Source organism: Phacochoerus africanus, chromosome 9 (genome assembly GCF_016906955.1).
Source record: "Phacochoerus africanus isolate WHEZ1 chromosome 9, ROS_Pafr_v1, whole genome shotgun sequence".
Taxonomy (NCBI): Eukaryota; Metazoa; Chordata; class Mammalia; order Artiodactyla; family Suidae; genus Phacochoerus; species Phacochoerus africanus.
The window spans coordinates 45,102,814-45,121,371 of record NC_062552.1 but is presented as its reverse complement, the minus strand read 5'-3'; positions in this window follow the sequence as shown (position 1 = coordinate 45,121,371).

Sequence of the window (18,558 nt, the reverse complement as noted above, 5' to 3'; positions counted from 1 at the left end):
TAGAGCATAGCTAACTTTTAAGTAGAACTCAAACTAAGTCACATTTTATGCTAATAACCCTCTGTTATTTTTGTACATACAGTATCATTTTCTTTGAGGAATTTTCTATCCCTTAGAGCACCTGAAACTGGCATCTCAACTTTTAATGTGTAGGGGGCTTTATCAATACTTATTAAATTAAATCATTAAGATTTATTCTTATATTCAAATTCAATGACATGTAAAGAGCAAAGAATTTAAGAATATTAAAAAGTAATGTAATTTTCAAGCAGATGAGAAAGCCAGGAAAATGATTACTGTATAGTTGATAGATTAAAAAATCATTTTCTGACTCATAAAGAATATAAGAAACAAATTGTTTCCAGTCTTTATAGGCCTCTGGGGAAAATCTGCCCAGCATTCAATCAATACTTCTTAGATTTTAAGTGACCGTCTTTCTGAGATATTTCATTCTGGAATATCCTGAATTCCTTTAGCTCTATCAGCCACCAAGTCCCTCACTTCTTCCTTCTTTTGTCCCCTTCTATGTTCTACCCTTAGTAGCACCTTTGGAACATGTAGATAACTTAAATAGATGCACTTTGTTTTTTCATTTTTCAACGCACAGCCCTGCCATTATTCCTCATGTATAAAGTCCGTCTTTTCAAGATTGACTCTGATGAACATTGTCACAGAGATTTGATCTGTCAACATTTCTCCTAGTTGCTCCCAATTTTATCCTTTCCATTGTCTATTTAAAATGAAACATTAGACTTCCCTTGGATTATAAAAATGTAGCCCACCTAATCCTCAGGGCAGAGGCTCCTTGCCTGCTCACTTGCATCTCTCACAAGCATCCTATCTTAATAAATCTCTTACCTATCAAAAAAAAAAATATATATATATAAATTAAATGAAATGACATATTCTTGGACTTCCCATTGTGGCTCAGTGGTAACCAACCTGATTAGTCCATGAGTATGCACGTTTAATCCCTGGCCTCGCTCAGTGGGTTAAGGATCCAGCATTGCCATGAGCTGTGGTGTAGGTTGCAGATGCGGCTCGGATCCCACATTGCTTGTGGCTGTGGCATAGGCTGGCAGTTACATTTCTGATTTGACCATAGCCTGGGAACGTCCATCTGCCGTGGGTACAGCCCTAAAAGAGACAATAAATAAATAAATAAATAAATAAATAAATAAATAAATAAATAAATAAAATTATTGTCAAGAGGGTTTGTGTTTATTTGATTTCTATGTCAATTTCTAATTTATTAATCGAAAGCGTAGCACTTTGACTTCCATCAGAATGCTGGTGTCTACACTGAAAAGTCTAATTTTTCCAAAAAAAGTCCATAAGGTAGAATCACTATTATGCACAGGAAGGATCATAAGCAGAGAAGTCCAGAACACTGGATTAGAATCACAGCTCCAGAATTTCAGGCTATGTGACCTTGGGGAAGTATTTAAACCTTTTGTCTTCCATAAAGAGAACTCACAGCAGGGTTGTTGTAAGCGTTAGCTATAAAGTAGCCAGCTGAGTATCTGTCAGTAAAGACACAAAATAATAGATTTAGATCATATCATATTCATTTTATTATCACAAATATTGCTTGAACAGTGCATGCTATTTCTCTATACCTTCAATCAAATTTCAGGTAATGGGGCTCACAAGACATTTTGCAAAGCTGTTACATATGCAAGAGAGAAAAGTAAAATCTTTATATAATAGGATACTCATAAAGATAGGTACTTAACATTAAATGTAAATAATAAATCTCCATCTTACCATCACATTCAGACATGGTAAACATATTTTTCGAGTTACCTGTAAGTTAAATAATTTTTTCTTATAGTATTCTTTTCTTTTTTTTGTCTTTTGGGTTTTTTACGGCTGCACCCACAGCATATGGAGATTCCCAGGCTAGGGGTCTCATCAGAGCTGTAGCCGCCAGCCTACACCAGAGCCACAGCAATGCTAGATCCGAGCCACGTCTGTGACCTACACCACGGCTCACGGCAATGCCAGATCCTTAACCCACTGAGCGAGGCCAGGGATCAAACCCACAACCTCATGGTTCCTAGTCAGATTCCTTTCTGCTGAGCCACGACAGGAACTCCAAGCATTCTTAAAAATAAATCTACATTGTCAATTGGGACTGTCTACTTGTTAAATATGAGCTTTATAGTTTTAATCCTTTTACCTTGTTGAAAAGTAAATATAGAAGAAAGATCAAAGTAATGAATGTTTTTAAATGGAGAACTGGCTTTGTTTTGCACACACAGAAACATCGCATTTTAGGAAAGGTGTTTTGGAATCAGTTGCGCTTAAAAAAAGTAAGTTTCTTATAATCATGCCAACTAAGTCAATGAGCAGAAAATATGTAGAGACAAGTTCTAGGTTAAAGGGTCATGATAACAGCAAAATCCTCTACTTAAAAAAAAGGACTAGGGAAAATTACAAGTTTCATATCCTTCTATCTAGAATAAGCTTCCCCTTCATCAAGTCACTTAGTCCCTCTTTGTCTATAAATCTTCTGAAGAGTCAGTTTACACATAACGCAGGAGTTAAATATAGTACAGTTCTTTGGTTGTTTACCTTTAAGCTTAGATATATTCATTGGCTTAAGGAGAGAATAAAAGCTTTGGCTGCTCATGTGTTAGTGAGGAAAAGAAATTTTAGGGGCATATTCTAGCCTAACTCAAAGTTAACACGTCTTGGCTTTCATTACTCGAAGGAATGCCAAGTCTAGTCGGGAATAGGACTGCCACTGTGTCACCACCTCACATCTGCTACATGCTGACAATAATCCCGTTTTGGAGCTAATTCCTGACAGATAGCACTCTCCCATGATTTATTTTGGACATGTTTGTAAGTATTCATCAACAGTGCCAGAAAAATGTTATTCCTATAGGAATTCCTGAATAAAAAAATAACCATTCCCTTAGTTATGGTTATTATGTATTGATAAAAAAGTAATGACACAGGAAAATCTGTGGATAAAAATGAGTCCTTAATTATTTTGATTGCATATCTGTAAAACCTTATCCATGATTTCATAATGTGCTCTTGAAATCATAAGAAAAGAAAAGCTCAGAATTACAACAGAAGAGGCAAGGGAAAAAGTTCTCCTGCGTGATCGTGTGTTATGTAGAATGTTTATAATTAATACTGTAAATCAGAAATGAGTGCTTTGCTGTTTTTCACTCAGACCCTGTATTTTTTTTTTTAAACGGGTTTCCTGTAGCTATTTACGAGTCATGATACACCTAAAATCTAATTCTTAAGGAGAGAAGGAGGGAGTTCCCGTCATGGTGCAGCAAAAGCGAATCCAGCTAGGAACAATGAGGTTGTGGGTTCGATCCCCGGCCTTGCTCAGTGGATTAAGGATACGGCATTGCTGTGAGCTGTGGTGTAGGTTACAGATGCGGCTCGGATCTGGCATTGCTGTGGCTGAGGTGTAGGCCGGTGGCTACAGCTTCAATTAGACCCTGAGCCTAGGAGCCTCCATATGCCGTGGGTGCAGCCCTCAAAAGACAAAAAGACCAAAAAAAAAGGGGGGGGGAAAAAAAGAAAGAGAAGGAGGATTTCCACCCTCTATTTTGGCCTGTTCAATGGTTCTGATTTCAAAACTGGGAGTATAAAATCTCATTATATTGTGTAAAAAGCCGAGTAACTTACAGTTATATGTAAACATAAAAACATCAGTGACTTGAGAAACATTTAGAAAGTAAAAATTCTTATAAAAACTGAAATAGGTATATTTTGAAGTCTCAGATCTGTCACCTGAACAAGTAAGAATGATTGCAGTACCTCTTTGTAGGATTGTTGTGAGAATTAAGAGACAGAGATCGAGCTCTTAACTTATAAACACTCAATAATGAACACCTATTTTTCTTACATTGTGGAAAACCCACAGGGTGTTTGACATCATTTAATCTTTACTCTTTTTCTAACAGGATAAACATAGAGGAAAATATCAATATTAAGACGGGGCATTTTCAGAATTCCTGTTGTGGCTCAGTAGCGAACCCAACTAGCATCCATGAGGATGCGGGTTTGAGCCCTGGCCTTGCTCAGTGGGTTAAGGATCCACTGTTGCTATGAGCTGTGGTGTAGGTCGCAGACGCGGCTCAGATCCTACGTTGCTGTGGCTCTGGTGTAGATCGGAGGCTACTGCTCTGATTGGACCCCTAGCCGGAACCTCCATATGCTGCAGGTGGAGTCTTAAAAAAAGACAAAAAAAGACCAAAAAGAAGAAGGGGCATTTTCATATCATAGGGAACTAGGTACAACCAAGTGTGCTGACATGGCACAAAGATATAAATTTCTTACCTGGAAAGCATTCTTTCTTTGGTTCCTCTTTTTTTTTTTTTGGTCTTTTTTTTTTTTTTTTTTTTTGCTATTTCTTGGGCCGCTCCTGCGGCATATGGAGGTTCCCAGGCTAGGGGTCGAATCGGAGCTGCAGCCACCGGCCTACGCCAGAGCCACAGCAACGCGGGATCCGAGCCGCATCTGCGACCTACACCACAGCTCACGGCAACGCCGGATCCTTAACCCACTGAGCAAGGGCAGGGACCGAACCTGCAACCTCATGGTTCCTAGTCGGATTCGTTAACCACTGCGCCACGACGGGAACTCCTGGTTCCTCTTTTTTTTTAATGTTGACGAAACACTTTATTATACTCATCCGAAAATCAAATATTGCAGACTTACAAATTCTTGGCCCTCCAACAAATTTTTTTAGGAAATGTTTGCTTTTTTCAACCCTTTGTTAATTTTCTTTTGTCTTTTTTTTTTTTTTTTTTTTTAGGGCTACACCTGTGGCATATGGAGGTTCCCAGGCTAGGGGTCAAGTCAGAGCTACAGCTGCCGGCCTACACCACAGCCACAGCAATGCAGGATCCAAACCACATATGCAGCCTACACCACAGATCATGGCAACGCCGGATCCTTAACCAACAGAGTGAGGCCAGGGATCAAACCTGCAAGCTCATGGGTCTTCGTCAGATTCGTTTCCACTGCTCCATGACAGGAACTCCCCCTTTGTTAATTTTCAAAGGAGCACATTTTTTGGTAGGAAGATGCAATTGTGAGAGGAGTTCCATTGTTAAGAGTTCTCTGTTGAGATTCCGGAGAATCTTGCAGCTATATTCGTATCTAAGAAAACAAGGATGATCAAGCTGATCTTTCCAAAATGATTCTCTGACTAAATATTTCAATGTTTCTTTTTCCCCTCAAGAATAAGGTTCAGGATTTCCCACTGCGGGGCAGTGACTTAATGATCGGCTTGTCTCTGTGGAGGCACCAGTTCAATTCCTAGCCCAATGCAGTGGGTGAAAGACCTGGCATTGCTGCAGATGTGGGCCTAGGTTGCAGATGCATCTCAGATTCAATCCCAGGTCCAGGAACATCCATATGCCAAGGGTGCAGCAGAAAAAAAGAAAAAGAGAAAGAAAAAAAAAAAAGGTTCAAATTTTGTAGCACTTGAGTAGATTGATCTGCTCTCTGTATATTTTTTTAGACTCACCCCTACCTTCTGGCTAGAATTAAACTAAGCTATTACTCAGTGTCTCATGTGATTAATATTCATTTATCCCCTCTGTCATTAAACCTATGATAACATTTCCATTGTAGTCCTGGGGCTTATTGTTTTCTAGGATGGGAATAAAACGCATTTAAGAAGGGAGTCATTTACAAGGATGGCTAAAGAAGTGATTTGAAAGGTAAACCTCCTACTCTCTAGAGAGAAGCCCTGCAGGGACGAGCAGAACTGAGAAATGGAGAAATATAAGGAGATAGAGCAGTAGAGCACCTGGGTCTAGACAGACAGCAAATATATGATTTCTTTCATTTGCAGCTATACTTAGACATAGGTTTTCATTTTTATAATTTCCCCTAAATATCTTTAGGTGGGCACTCTAAATGTAGTGGGCATAAGAATCTCTGGAGAAGCTTGCGAGAGTTCTGTGGCTTCAATTTTAGGACTTCTCATTTAACCATTTGGGGAAAGAACCCAGGAATTTTTTTTTTCTTTTTTTCTTTTTTTTTTTTTTTTTTTTTAAACCAATATCCCACGTGTTTCATACATCTGGCTTCAAGGATTAAGAAAGAACCCATTTTGATAGTACTTTAAAAATATCAATAGTATTGCCTGACACAAACATTAAGTGTCCTTCTTATCCCTGCAAATATACATACATACAATAAATAGTATTTGCTTTACACCATCAGATAACTGAAAATAGGAAATCAATTACTGTATTCCTATAGAGGCATCCTTTTGATCAAAAGAACTGTCTTTACCTAATATTCCGTATCAGGGCACGCTAACAAATAATCATTGAAATTAGTGATTTAATATTGTCCTAGGTTCAGGACAGCTGTTCCAGAATCTTCTAACGTGAACTGATGCTTCTCACTGCTGATGGAGACCGTAGCCCAGGCCATTGCACCATCTGCTCAGCTCTCAGTCACCAGCAGCTGCTGCTCTTGCTTTGGCACCATCTGCCTGGCTCTTTCTCCTTCCCATCTGTACTACTCCTTGGCACTGCTAAAATTACCACACATTTCACCCTCAACTCCAAAACAGAGGAATTCCTTAGTCATTTCTCCTTTTAGATTTAGGGAAGCACTTTGTGAAACATCGATAAGGCTTAAAAAAACAGCTTTAAAAATCCCTTCTCCAACTCAAAAATTCATACTGTTGATGATTTCTCAAATTGAAAGGAAGCTCAGTCTTGGTTGCCACAGTAGAAATACAGAGCTTCACAAATGCAATTAAAATGATACCTGGTGTTCAGATGATGCTTGTCCTTAATAATAATAATAATAGTAATAATAGCAATAAAATATGTTTTTAAAACTCAAAAATTGCACTACATATAAAGGAAGAGAATAAACTGTTAGAGATTATTGCAAGATACATATGTGTGTGTGTGTGTGTATATATATATAAATGTATACCACAATTAACAAACAAATATGATGAAAGTGGTATGCTAATATCAGTGAGAAATACAAAATTTTAGAAACATCAACTTATAACCCAGTTTGGGAAATACAAACATATAAAAATGATAGAAATGTAAGACATAGAATTGTTGATTAAAAATCTTTATTTAGAAGAGTTAATCTCTCCAACCCTTTTTTAGTGCCTTCCCTTATCTCTAAAGGTAGAAGGATGGAATGGATAGGCAATAGGATCCTGCAGTACAGCACAGGGAAATGTGTATGATTGGGTCACTTTGTTGAACAGAACTTAATGAAACATTGTAAATAAACTATACTTTAATAACAATAATAAAAATAGGAGTTCCCATCATGGCTCAATGGCTAACGAATCCAACTAGGAACCATGAGGTTGCAGGTTCAATCCCTGGCCTTCCTCAGTGGGTTAAGGATCTGGCGTTGCCGTGAGCTGTGGTGTAGGTCACAGACGCAGTTCGGATCTGGCATTGCTGTGGCTCTGGTGTAGGCCGCTGGCTACAGCTCCAATTAGACTCCTAGCCTGGGAACCTCTGTATGCCGTGGGAGCAGCCCTAGAAAAGACAAAAAGACAAAATGATAATAATAATAATAATAATAATAATAGATGACTCTTCGCCTGCAGAAAATGGAAGGCTTATTCATCGAAGAAATTAAACAAGAAGAGCTTTGGATTCAAGGATGCAAAAGGAAGCACAAGGCAAGAATGAAATATAAGAAAAAAATTGAGAGAGGATGTTACATGATAATCTCTACATGCGGAGTCAGAATTCTAAATGCTAATCTTCCTTCCTGCTTCTAGAATTCCAGCAGCCAATTCTATAACTATCCACACTCTTTAAATTAGAAGATTATTTTTTTTTTCTCTTTGTAAAGAAGTTTCCCTCTACATTTGGATATTTGAGGTCCGGGAATAATTTTTGTTTTGTTTTGTTTTTTTACGGCCGCACCAGTGGCGGATGGAGGTTCCCAGGCTATGGATCGAATTGGAGATGTAACTATCTGTCCCATACCACAGTCACAGCAACACAGGATCCGAGTCTCCTCTGCAACCTACACCACAACTCACAGCAATGCCATATCCTTAATCCACTGAGCAAGGCCAGGGATTGAAACTGTGTCCTCATGGATGCTAGTCAGACTTGTTTCTGCTGAGCCACAGTGGGAACTCCCTTGAAATAATTTTTAAAGACAGAAAATCATGGGGTTTTTAATGCATATCATTATACCAAATAAAAAAAAATCTGGAATTGGGAAAGACAGACTTTTGTTCAAAAGGATTATTGTGAGGGAGGGAATGAGGCTATTGCAATGGAGGAGACCAGAACTAAGTATGAATTCTCTTTTGTGAAAGCAGAGGACTGTAGGATTGCTATGGGCTGGGTGAGCTGGAAAAGTGCTGGAGGAAACTGGGGGAAGATCGGACATCTTCTGTGTCTGTGAATTGGTTTTATCCAAATGAAAAATAAACTCCTATCTTCAGGACAGGAGGTAGTTTTAGAGCTTAGAGCAAGGTATCCCCAAACAATCAGGCTCCCACCTCCCACAGGAACAGGGAGATGGTAGCATTATCTCCTTTGAAATAATTAAAAATAACTCTGGCAAGATTAGAAATCTTGGTCTAGGCACATTATGTAGAAGGTAAAGAATAGTCTTTCCTATTGTAGAGGAAGACATCAAACAATGAAACAAAGAAGCAAGCCCGTGAGAACTCAGCAAACTTTGTAAAAATACTTTTACATTATGTCATGGCTTCTTTCCAGACTCAGCTATGATAGAAAAGTTTTGCCTTTCTCTGTATGTTCATTGCTATTTATGCTTTCCTATTCTAGGACAAATTGATACTTTAAGATCAAATTATTCTGTTTCTCCTTGGGGAAATAAATACAACATACAGACATGCATTTCTCTTGCTTGTCATATAGACTGCAGTAGCAATAGTAATTATAATTTTATTCAAAATAACTTCCTTGTACAGAGAAAAATGAGAAATGGCCATCATACACAAACACTTTAAGATATTCGTTGAATAGGAGTTCTCGTTGTGGCTCAGTGAGTTAAGAAACAGACATAGTATCCATGAGGATGTGGGTCCGATCCCTAGTCTCGCCCAGTGGATTAAGAATCCGGCATTGCCACAAGCTGTGTTGTAGGTCACAGATGTTGGATCCAGTGTTGCTGTGGCTATGGCATAGGCTGGCAGCTGTAGCTCCAAGTAGACCCCTAGCCGGGGAACTTCCATATGCCACAGCCATGGCCTTAAAAAGAAAGAAAGAAAAAAAAGAATATTAACTGAATACATGCAACTGTCTATGTTGAACTATATCTGAGCTGTATGTTCCTGGAAAGTAGCAACAATCAAGAAATCCCCAAGCCTGAGTGTCCCAAGAAAGGGCTAACCACTTAAGAGATAAGACATTTTCCTCTCCTTCCTCATGACTCTTATACACTTGTGCATGATTCTCTTATTTACCTGCCTCTATAAAACCCCAGCCTCCTCCTTTTCTTTGAGATGTTCCCCGTCTCTCTTTCCCCATCACGATCGACTGAATATAAGTCTCTCTTTCCTTGTCCTGTGCATTTGTATTTCACAGAGCACAACTTTTTATAGCATGACTTTTTACAGCTATCCCTTTTACAATCATTTCCCAATAATTTCTGGAGGTAAGAGACCACTCATTTCATACTCACACAATGAAGGTCAAGACTTTTCTTAATTATAGACACACCAACTCCTAGAAACACAAACATGTGAGACCTTATAGTGTCAGGTCTACAACTTCAGACACAAGTCACAGATATACAAACACAAAACACTCGCACATTTGTTCCCAGCAGGTGTGAACTTATTTATTTCTTTGAGCTTGCAAACAGACATCAATGAAAATGGCTAACAAACTGGATCCTCTATCATCTCTTACCATGTGGAGAACAATTTTCTACTATCCATCAACCAACCAGTTAGAGTTCTAAATGGTCAGAGAATAAAACCAAACAATCAGTCATTGCTGCCACCCACCAGTGGGGATTGAGTTCATAGTTGTGTGTGAACCGGAAACAAAAAACACAGAATCAGAACAGAGGGGGGAGATGAGTTCCCTGGTGGCTCAGTGGGTTAAGGATCTAGCACTGTCACTGCTATGGCTCTGTCACTGCTGTGTTTGATCTCTGACCTGGGAACTTCCATGGGCCTCAGACATGGCCAAAAAATTAAAATAAATAAATAAATAGTAAAGGGGGGAGGCAAGAGGAAAAGAGGGTTAAAATAAATAATTAAAAATAAATACATACATAAAATAAGAACACAGGGAAAGGCAAGAGAAGAAGAGGGTGAGAAAAAAAAAAGAGAAGAAAGAAAGAAAGAAAGAAAGAAAGAAAGAAAGAAGAAGAAAGAAGAAAAGGAAAGAAGAAGAAGACGAAAAAGAAAGAAAGAAAGAAAGAAGAAAGAAGGAAGGAAGGAAGGAAGGAAGGAAGGAAGGAAGGAAGGAAGGAAGGAAGGGAAAGAAAGAAAGAAAAGAAAGTGTTAAAATTTCATTGTTGCTTGGAATTCACTTTAGGGAGCCAAAAAATCCATGCCTGGGGTTAAGCTTCCCAGTAAGCAGCCTTCTCCATTAGTGTAACTTACTGAACTCTGACAGGTGAATCCATGAGTATTCTGAGGCCATCTCTAAAATAAAAGCCACGTGGATGTTTGATTACTCCGTGGTCAGGTTTACCAGTTGCTACGTCTGCCCTCACATATTGAGCTTCCTAGTCAGCGTCTGTAGTGCTTCCCTCTTAAATATAAGCTGACAGCCATAGATCAGCAAATATTTTGAGCATAAGAATAAAAGATATCCAAGTCAACAAACAAGGAAAGTCATTATAAAGTAAAAAGAGCCAGTTTACAGGTTTTTTAAAAAGGGAGAAAAGTGATTTCGCATGTGCAAATATGCTCGTTGCATTATCTTATCCACCTCTACCAGAAGGAGCTAGTAAATGCTTTACTTAACAAACACAAATACAGAGATTTCCAAAGAACATTTAAGAGGTTAAACTGGCAAGTGGGGACAAAGAGGTAGGCAATATCACTTTTTGAGAGAAGTGATTTGTTAGCTGATATGAAATACATTAGAAAAGCTATAAAGAACCATTGGGGGATTCTGTGTAGGATAAGATGGCATATACAGTGCGTTCACTAAAACTGCCTTTATTGAAACATGCATGGCACAATATAGATTTACTTCAGGATTTTCTAATGGTCTTCGAACAGAGGCACCGAATGCTTAAAATAAGTCACAAGCAATCTGCTCCTAGGTCACTCTTTTCTAGAAAGGAAAGCCCATATTTTCACTCATATTCTTAATTTAAGATCTAGAAGTGTGGACACTGGGAGGGGGAAGGAGTGGGATGGGCTGGGAGCTCGGGGTTAGTAGATGCAAGCTATTTCATTTAGAATGGATAAGCAATGAGGTCCTGCTGGGAACTGCACAGGGAACTCTATCCAGTCACTTGTGATAGAATATGATAGAAGATAATATGAGAAAAAAGAATGTGTGTGTGTCTGTGTGTGTATATATGTGACTGGGTCTCTTTGATGTGCAGCAGAAATTGACAAAACATTGTAAATCAACTATAATTAAAAAATTAGGAGTTCTCATCCTGGGTCAGTGGAAATGAAACTGACTAGTATCCATGAGGACACAAGTTCGATTCCTGGCCTCACTCAGTGGGTTAAGGATGCAGCATTGCCTTGAGCTGTGGTGTAGGTCACAAACTTGGCTTGGATCTCACGTTACTGTGGCTGTGGTATAGGCTGGCAGCTACAGCTCTGATTTGACATCTAGCCTGGGAAGCTCCATATGCCATGGGTGCAGCCCTAAAAAGATAAAAATAAAAAATATATAAAGTACTAACACTATCCATATAGGATAGTCTGTCTATTTCCCAGGGTTGGTGGAGGCTGATGGAGGAGAGGCAATTTGGAAGGGTGCAGGGGAGTATGCCTCATGGCAGCTCGAGTTCGGTGCATTATCTTCTCTGACTCTACATCCAGAGAGAAAATTTCCTCTTCCCACTAACAATTTAGTAGCTGGGGAGCCCACTTTTTCCTTCGAACATGTTGTACACCAATCACGTACAAGGCTCATGGGATACTTAGTGGAAGCTTAAGGAATTTTGTTTCTTTTTTGCATTTTTGAATTAACATTGTCTAATTTCTCTTTTTCTCCCTGGTTCTCTAAGTATCTTTCTTCTGCTGGCTTGTCTTTAAGTATTTCTGTCCACTATTCCTCGAAAATACTTATAACTCTGTCCTTCTCTTTATTTCTTACTTTGCCCATTCAACCCTCCCCTGAATGCTGAATATACAAGATATCTTTCTCTGTCCAGATTGCTATGGGGATCTGAAGTTGGGAGAGGTTAACTCTGCTCCCATAGGAAGATGACATTTTCAGTTTTGGTGTAGCCCCATGCTAGATGTGGAGAGGTGCCGTGTGTGTGTGTGTGTGTGTGTGTGTGCCTTTTTAGGGCCAGATCTGCAGCAGATGTGGAGAGGTGCCGTGTGTGTGTGTGTGTGTGTGTGTGTGTGTGTGTGTGTGTGTGTGTGTGTGTGTGTGTGTGTGTGTGTGCGCCTTTTTAGGGCCAGATCTGCAGCATATAGAAGTTCCCAGGCTAGGGATCCAACTGGAGCTGCAGCTGTCGGCCTATGTCACAGCCATAGCAATGAGGGATCTGAGCTGTATCTGGGACCTACACCACAGCTCACGGCAACACCGGATCCTTAACCCACTGAGCGAGACCAGGCATCAAACCCACATCCTCATGGACATGAATCAGGTTCGTTACCACTGAGCCACAATGGGAACTCCCAAAAGGTGCCTTCTTCAGTTCACCTTAAATCATTATCCTGATGTCTCCCCAAAATGAATGCTTCACAACGTCTGACCTAGAGTATAAAAGATGAAGAACGATTAAATAAAGGAACAATAAGAGAGACGGTGGAAAAGAAAAGCTTCACTTAACACTTACTATAAATATAGGAAGGAAAACTTGATTCAAGACTACTGCAATAGGGTAAAAATCATATTGCAAGAAGGAAGTGATTGAACTCAACTCTGTTGAACCAAAAGACAGAGGATTTAAATTTAAACCCTGGAGTGAAACTAATAAAAAAGTGCTGGAGGACGTTAGTGGGGAGGATGGTCATTGTAATTAGTCCATCTCTGGTCACTAATTGTTGCTTATTGAAATTAGGCTCCTACCCTCCCATGGAGACAGGGAGGCAGTGGCTCTATTTTTCTTGATGGTCTTACCAAACAATAAAAACAAGCAAACAAACAATTGCACTAGACAGAATGGAAGAGGATCACAAAAGAATGAAAAATCTCTGTTTACAGATTCAAGTCTAGACCTTAGGGGGTTGGAGATGAAAGTGAGCCAGGAGGCCAATGTTGAAAATTTCCTCTCTCAACAGGTTAAGCAGTAGGTACTGTAAACATTTATTTCTCTATAGTATGATTTGGGCAGTTGTAAAAAATAGATAGTTCCTCTTCAGAACAAAGGAGAACCTCCTTCCTGTAATGATCTGAGGCTGACACTTCCTCCCTTTGGCCCAAATGGGTTGTCTGATGGTGGCTTACGAACAGTAGAAAAGTTTCCTCCAAAGTTCTAGTGGTCAGGTGTTCCTGTTGTGGTTCAGTGGTACTGAATCCAACTAGTACCCATGAGGACACAGGTTTGATCCCTGGCCTGGCACAGTGGGTTAAGGATCCTGCATTTCTGTGAGCTTTGTTGTAGGCTGCAGATGTGACTGGGATCCGGCATTGCTGTGGCTGTGGCTTAGGCCAGCCACTGTAGCTCCAATTCAACCCCTAGCCTGAGAACTTCCATATGCCTCGAATGACGCTTTAAAAAAAAAAAAAAAAAAAAGTCTATTGCCCAGAGTCTGAAATCGAGATGTCGTATGGTCCAGGTTCCCTCCGAAGACTCTAGGGAGAATTCGCCCTTCCTTCTCCCACTGCTTCGGGTAATTCCAAAGCTATGGCTGCATAGCTCCAATGTCTGCCTCTGTCTCTGCGGTCTGTGTCTTTCTCTCCTTTCTGTCTCTTAAGGAACTGCCATCAATTTAAGGCCCACCTGGATGATTCAGGAAGATAATATCTTGCATCCTTAATCACACTTGCAAAGACCATTTTTTTCCAAATAAGATCACATTGACGGTTTCCAGGGATCAGAATGTGGACATCTCCTTTTGAAGCCATCCTTCCTCCCATTGCATGCAGGCATATTCACTTTGTAAACAGCCATTGAACTCTTTATGTAGTGGTTGGTCTTCTTTCCTTTTTATGCATTCCACTCCATAAACAATTTTTTGGCAGCCCCTGAGACATGTGGAAGTTCCAGGGCCTGGGATCCAACCCATGCCACAGCAATGAACAGAGCCATAGCAGTGACAATGCCAGATTCTAAACCCACTTTGCTACCAAGGGACTCCAAAAAATTTCCAAATAAGTTAATAACTCTGCTCATTATAAGCTTTCTGATTATGAAACTCTTGTTTGCTTTTGCACATGTTGGATATTGTAATGGGGACAAAATATTGTTTTCCTTATGAGTCTTAATTTTTCAGTTCCAGACTACATTGAAAAATCGAAAGTAGATAAGATACAACGTACACAGACGTTGTGTTTTTAAAGAAATATTTTAAATAAAGCAGTCTCACAAAAATTAACACTGAAGAAGTCAACAACACAAATAAGTAGTCCCATGCCATGATAAGAGTTATGGCCAGAATAATGATACCACTAGATAATATTTTTAACTTTTTTTTTTGGTATGTTGACAGTTATTTTCATGTACTTAGTTCAAAATAGATGCATCAGGAGTTTCTGTTGTGGCTCAGTGGGTTAAGAACCTGACTAGTATTCATGAGGATTCGGGTTTGATCCCTGGACTCTTCAAGGAGTTAAGGACCCAGCATTGCTGCAAACTGCAGCATAAATGGCAGATGAGACTCAATTTTGTGTTGGTGTAGTTGTGGTGTAGGCTTGCAGCTGCAGCTCTGATGTGACCCCAGCCCAGGAACTTACATATGCCGTGGGTGCAGCTGTAAAAAGAAAAAGAAAATAGTGCATCAACCTTCCTCCCCAAACATATAAATTCAAAACACCTGCACTGAAAAGCCTGCTGTGATGTCTGGCTTTACGAGAGAGCAGATAAGCACAATTATGAGAATATAAATAGGGACAATAATCAGCCAAGAACCAGAACAGACAAAGAGGCTTCCTGAGCAGAGAACCTTAATCATTAACCCAATTCAAATATGTGACATCAGGTCTAAGTTTTTTGTTATGTTTTTCTGATCAGGAAATATACACTTTCGGAGTCCTCATCGTGGCTCAGCAGAAACGAATCTGACTAGCATCCATGAGCACGCATGTTTGATCCCTGGCCTCGCTCAGTGGGTTAAGGATCCAATGTTGCCATGAGCTGTGGTGTAGGTCACAGATGCATCTCGGATCATGCATTGATGTGGCTGTGGTGTAGGTCAGCAGCTACAGCTCCGATTCAACCCCTAGCCTGGGAACCTCCATATGCTGTGGGTGCAGCCCTAAAAAGGCAGAAAGACAGACAGACAGAAAGAAAGAAAGAAGGAATACACACTTTTATAGCTTGTTTACTATATATTTCATTAACATAGGCATGTCTAACACACTGAGCAGTAATGAGTTGTTACGAATACTCCAGATATTTGACCCAGTTTTGCACCGCAAATTGATTCCTTTGTGTAAAAGGGCTTCCTCATCTGCTCAACTTATTATTAAGTCCATTGTATGTTCTTGGTGGCCAGCTTATGAATTTTGAAACATCACTCTCACTAAAAATATGTAAAGAAAAATGGCATTTTTATTTGTTTCTTTTTACGTATCTGATATGTATATACCAGCATGAAAACCTCACAGAAGATGTTACTAGGTTGACACACTCATGATATCAGAGCCATAGCATGTAACCATTCTTGAACAAGTACCAATTAAACATTGTGTTTAACACGTGGATGCGGGTTTCTTTCTTCTCATAGTGATATTTGTGTTTTCTAAAATTGGGGGTAATGATTGATTTTTTAAAGTTTTCTTAATGCATATATTTTCACAAACATGATAGGCTTAACAACATATTTGTCTTCATCTATGTCCCAAGGATTTTCTGGGACAATTCCAATTCTATTTTTTTTCTATCATGTTGTTATATCCTGTGTTAGATCAATGCGTCTTGATTTTTTTCATTGTAAGAAAAATATTCATTGTAGATCCTTCCTCTATGCTGAGACTCGTAAACAGAAAAAGAACCATGTATGAACATAGGAGAAATTGGGTTGTGGTGATGGTTGTACCACTATAAATATGATAAAATTCAACTTAAAAAAATAGAAGAGACATGAACAAAGCAGCCAACTGGCATCCATGCTGGGGACTCATATGCAAATCAAGTTACTCTGTGCTTTCCAACACTTCCCAAAATCTTTTAAAACCATATTTGAAGCTGGATAGCAACTCTCTATGAAGACATCAGTGGTATAAATACGGACAGCATTGTGTTGGGTAGAGGAATACCAGGAGTTGACAGGACCAACAGATAAAACCAAAGCAATTAAGTTTCCATCAACACTTAACTTGATGTTGAACCAACACTCTTCTTTCTAGACAGCAGTGGAGCAAGACATAAATGACAAATCGTACATTTCCAGTCTATAAACCATGCTGGTTGGATGAAGAAACAGAATTCTTTTCCAGCTTTTCTTTTTACCCTGCTGGAGGGGGGAAAAGAAAGTTGCTCAGTGATTTGTGAGTGTTACCTCAGAGATGTGAATTTCTCTGTCTGAAGAATATTAAAAGATTTATAGATGAGCTTTGGCATGCTTCCAGATGACTACAATTCCCCTCCAATGACAACAACAAATTCTTATGGCTAGAGGTGAGCAATTTTTGAATGACATTTAGTCATTGTTTCTCGCAGACGGTTTCCAGGCATTCATTATCAGCTCTTGGGCAAAGCCAGAAAAATGCTGTCTCAAGAGCATTGGATTTTTCTGTTATGTGAAAATTGCATATCCTCCATCTCAACACATAACACAAAATAACTCATGATTACACACGCTTTATTTTATTCCCTGGGAGATAGTCAATTGATGGTTCTCAAGAAATATCTGAGGAAAACATTTTTATTAAATAATTCTATCTTCTTTCAAGGAACAAAGGCATAACTAATCCACAATGGAAAAGAAAAAGATGATACCAGAACCCCTGTAAATGGCCATGCACTCATGTAAACAAGCATTTCCTAAATTTTCAGAAAAATAATTCAAAACCATCTGATTATACCTGGTTTCAGAGTGATTTTCTACACTCACACATGATTTCTGTCTGTGCAGCAATGTCCTTTGCTTTAAAATATTTATCTATCCTCATCTAGCGCAAATAGCATCTGGATTTAAAATTTAGTATTTTAGTCTTTAATATAACGTGATTTAGTATTTCCAGACTTTTCAGGGCAGCTAATTCTTCCACATCACTTTTGGAAATTTTTTTTTTTTTTTTTTTTTTTTTTACTTTTTAGGGCCACACCCGCAACATATGGAGGTCCCCAGGCTAGGGGTTTAATCAGAGTTACAGCTGCCAGCCTATATCACAGCCACAGCAACACCAGATCCAAGCTGTGACCTACATCACAGCTCATGGCAACGCTGTACCCTTAACCCACTGAGTGAGGCCAGGGATCGAACCCAAGTCCACATGGATACTAATCGGGTTTGTTAACCGCTGAGCCACAGTGGGAGCTCCCAGTATCACACTGTTCATTCTGGTTAAAAAAACTGAAACAGTTTATTATTAATTTTGACTGGAATTCATGTTTAAAGTTTATGTAATAAACTTGTGTTTTGGACTTAATTTGTCTGCTTGTTTTCTTTTAAAATCCCTTTTTTTTTTTTTGCTTTTTTTTAGGACCACACTTGCAGCACATGGAGGTTCCCAGGCTAGGGGTCTAACCAGAGCTACAGCTGCTGGCATACACCACAGCCACTGCAACACAAAATCCGAGGTGCGTCTGTGACCTACACCAGAGCTCAGGGTAACGCCGGATCCTTAACCCACTGAGCAAGGCCAGGGATCGAACCTACCTCCTCATGGATCCTAGTGGGGTTCGTTAACCACTGAGTCATGATGGGAACTCCTGGAAATTTTTTTTATTAAAATGCTTTCATTAGCAATCAGTTTTCCTGTTGAACATGAAGTTCCTTAGAGAAATGAATTAGTTATCCTTTCATTCCCAGAATCTCAAAATGTCTGGCATTTTATAGTGCAGTTGCCATAAAAGTATTGTATGTACTATCATGCTGGGTGCTAGATTGCAAAATTCATGCAATTGTGCAGTTTACATGTTTGATTATTCCATGTACCTTTAGCAGCTAGAAGAGGGATTGGTTCATATTAATACTTCAATAAGTATTTATTGAATGCCTGTATGCATTCATGCGATAAAACCAACAAGTTACTTTTCTTTGCTGGGCCATAGGATCACTTTTGCTTTCAGTGATTTTGCTCTTTGATCATG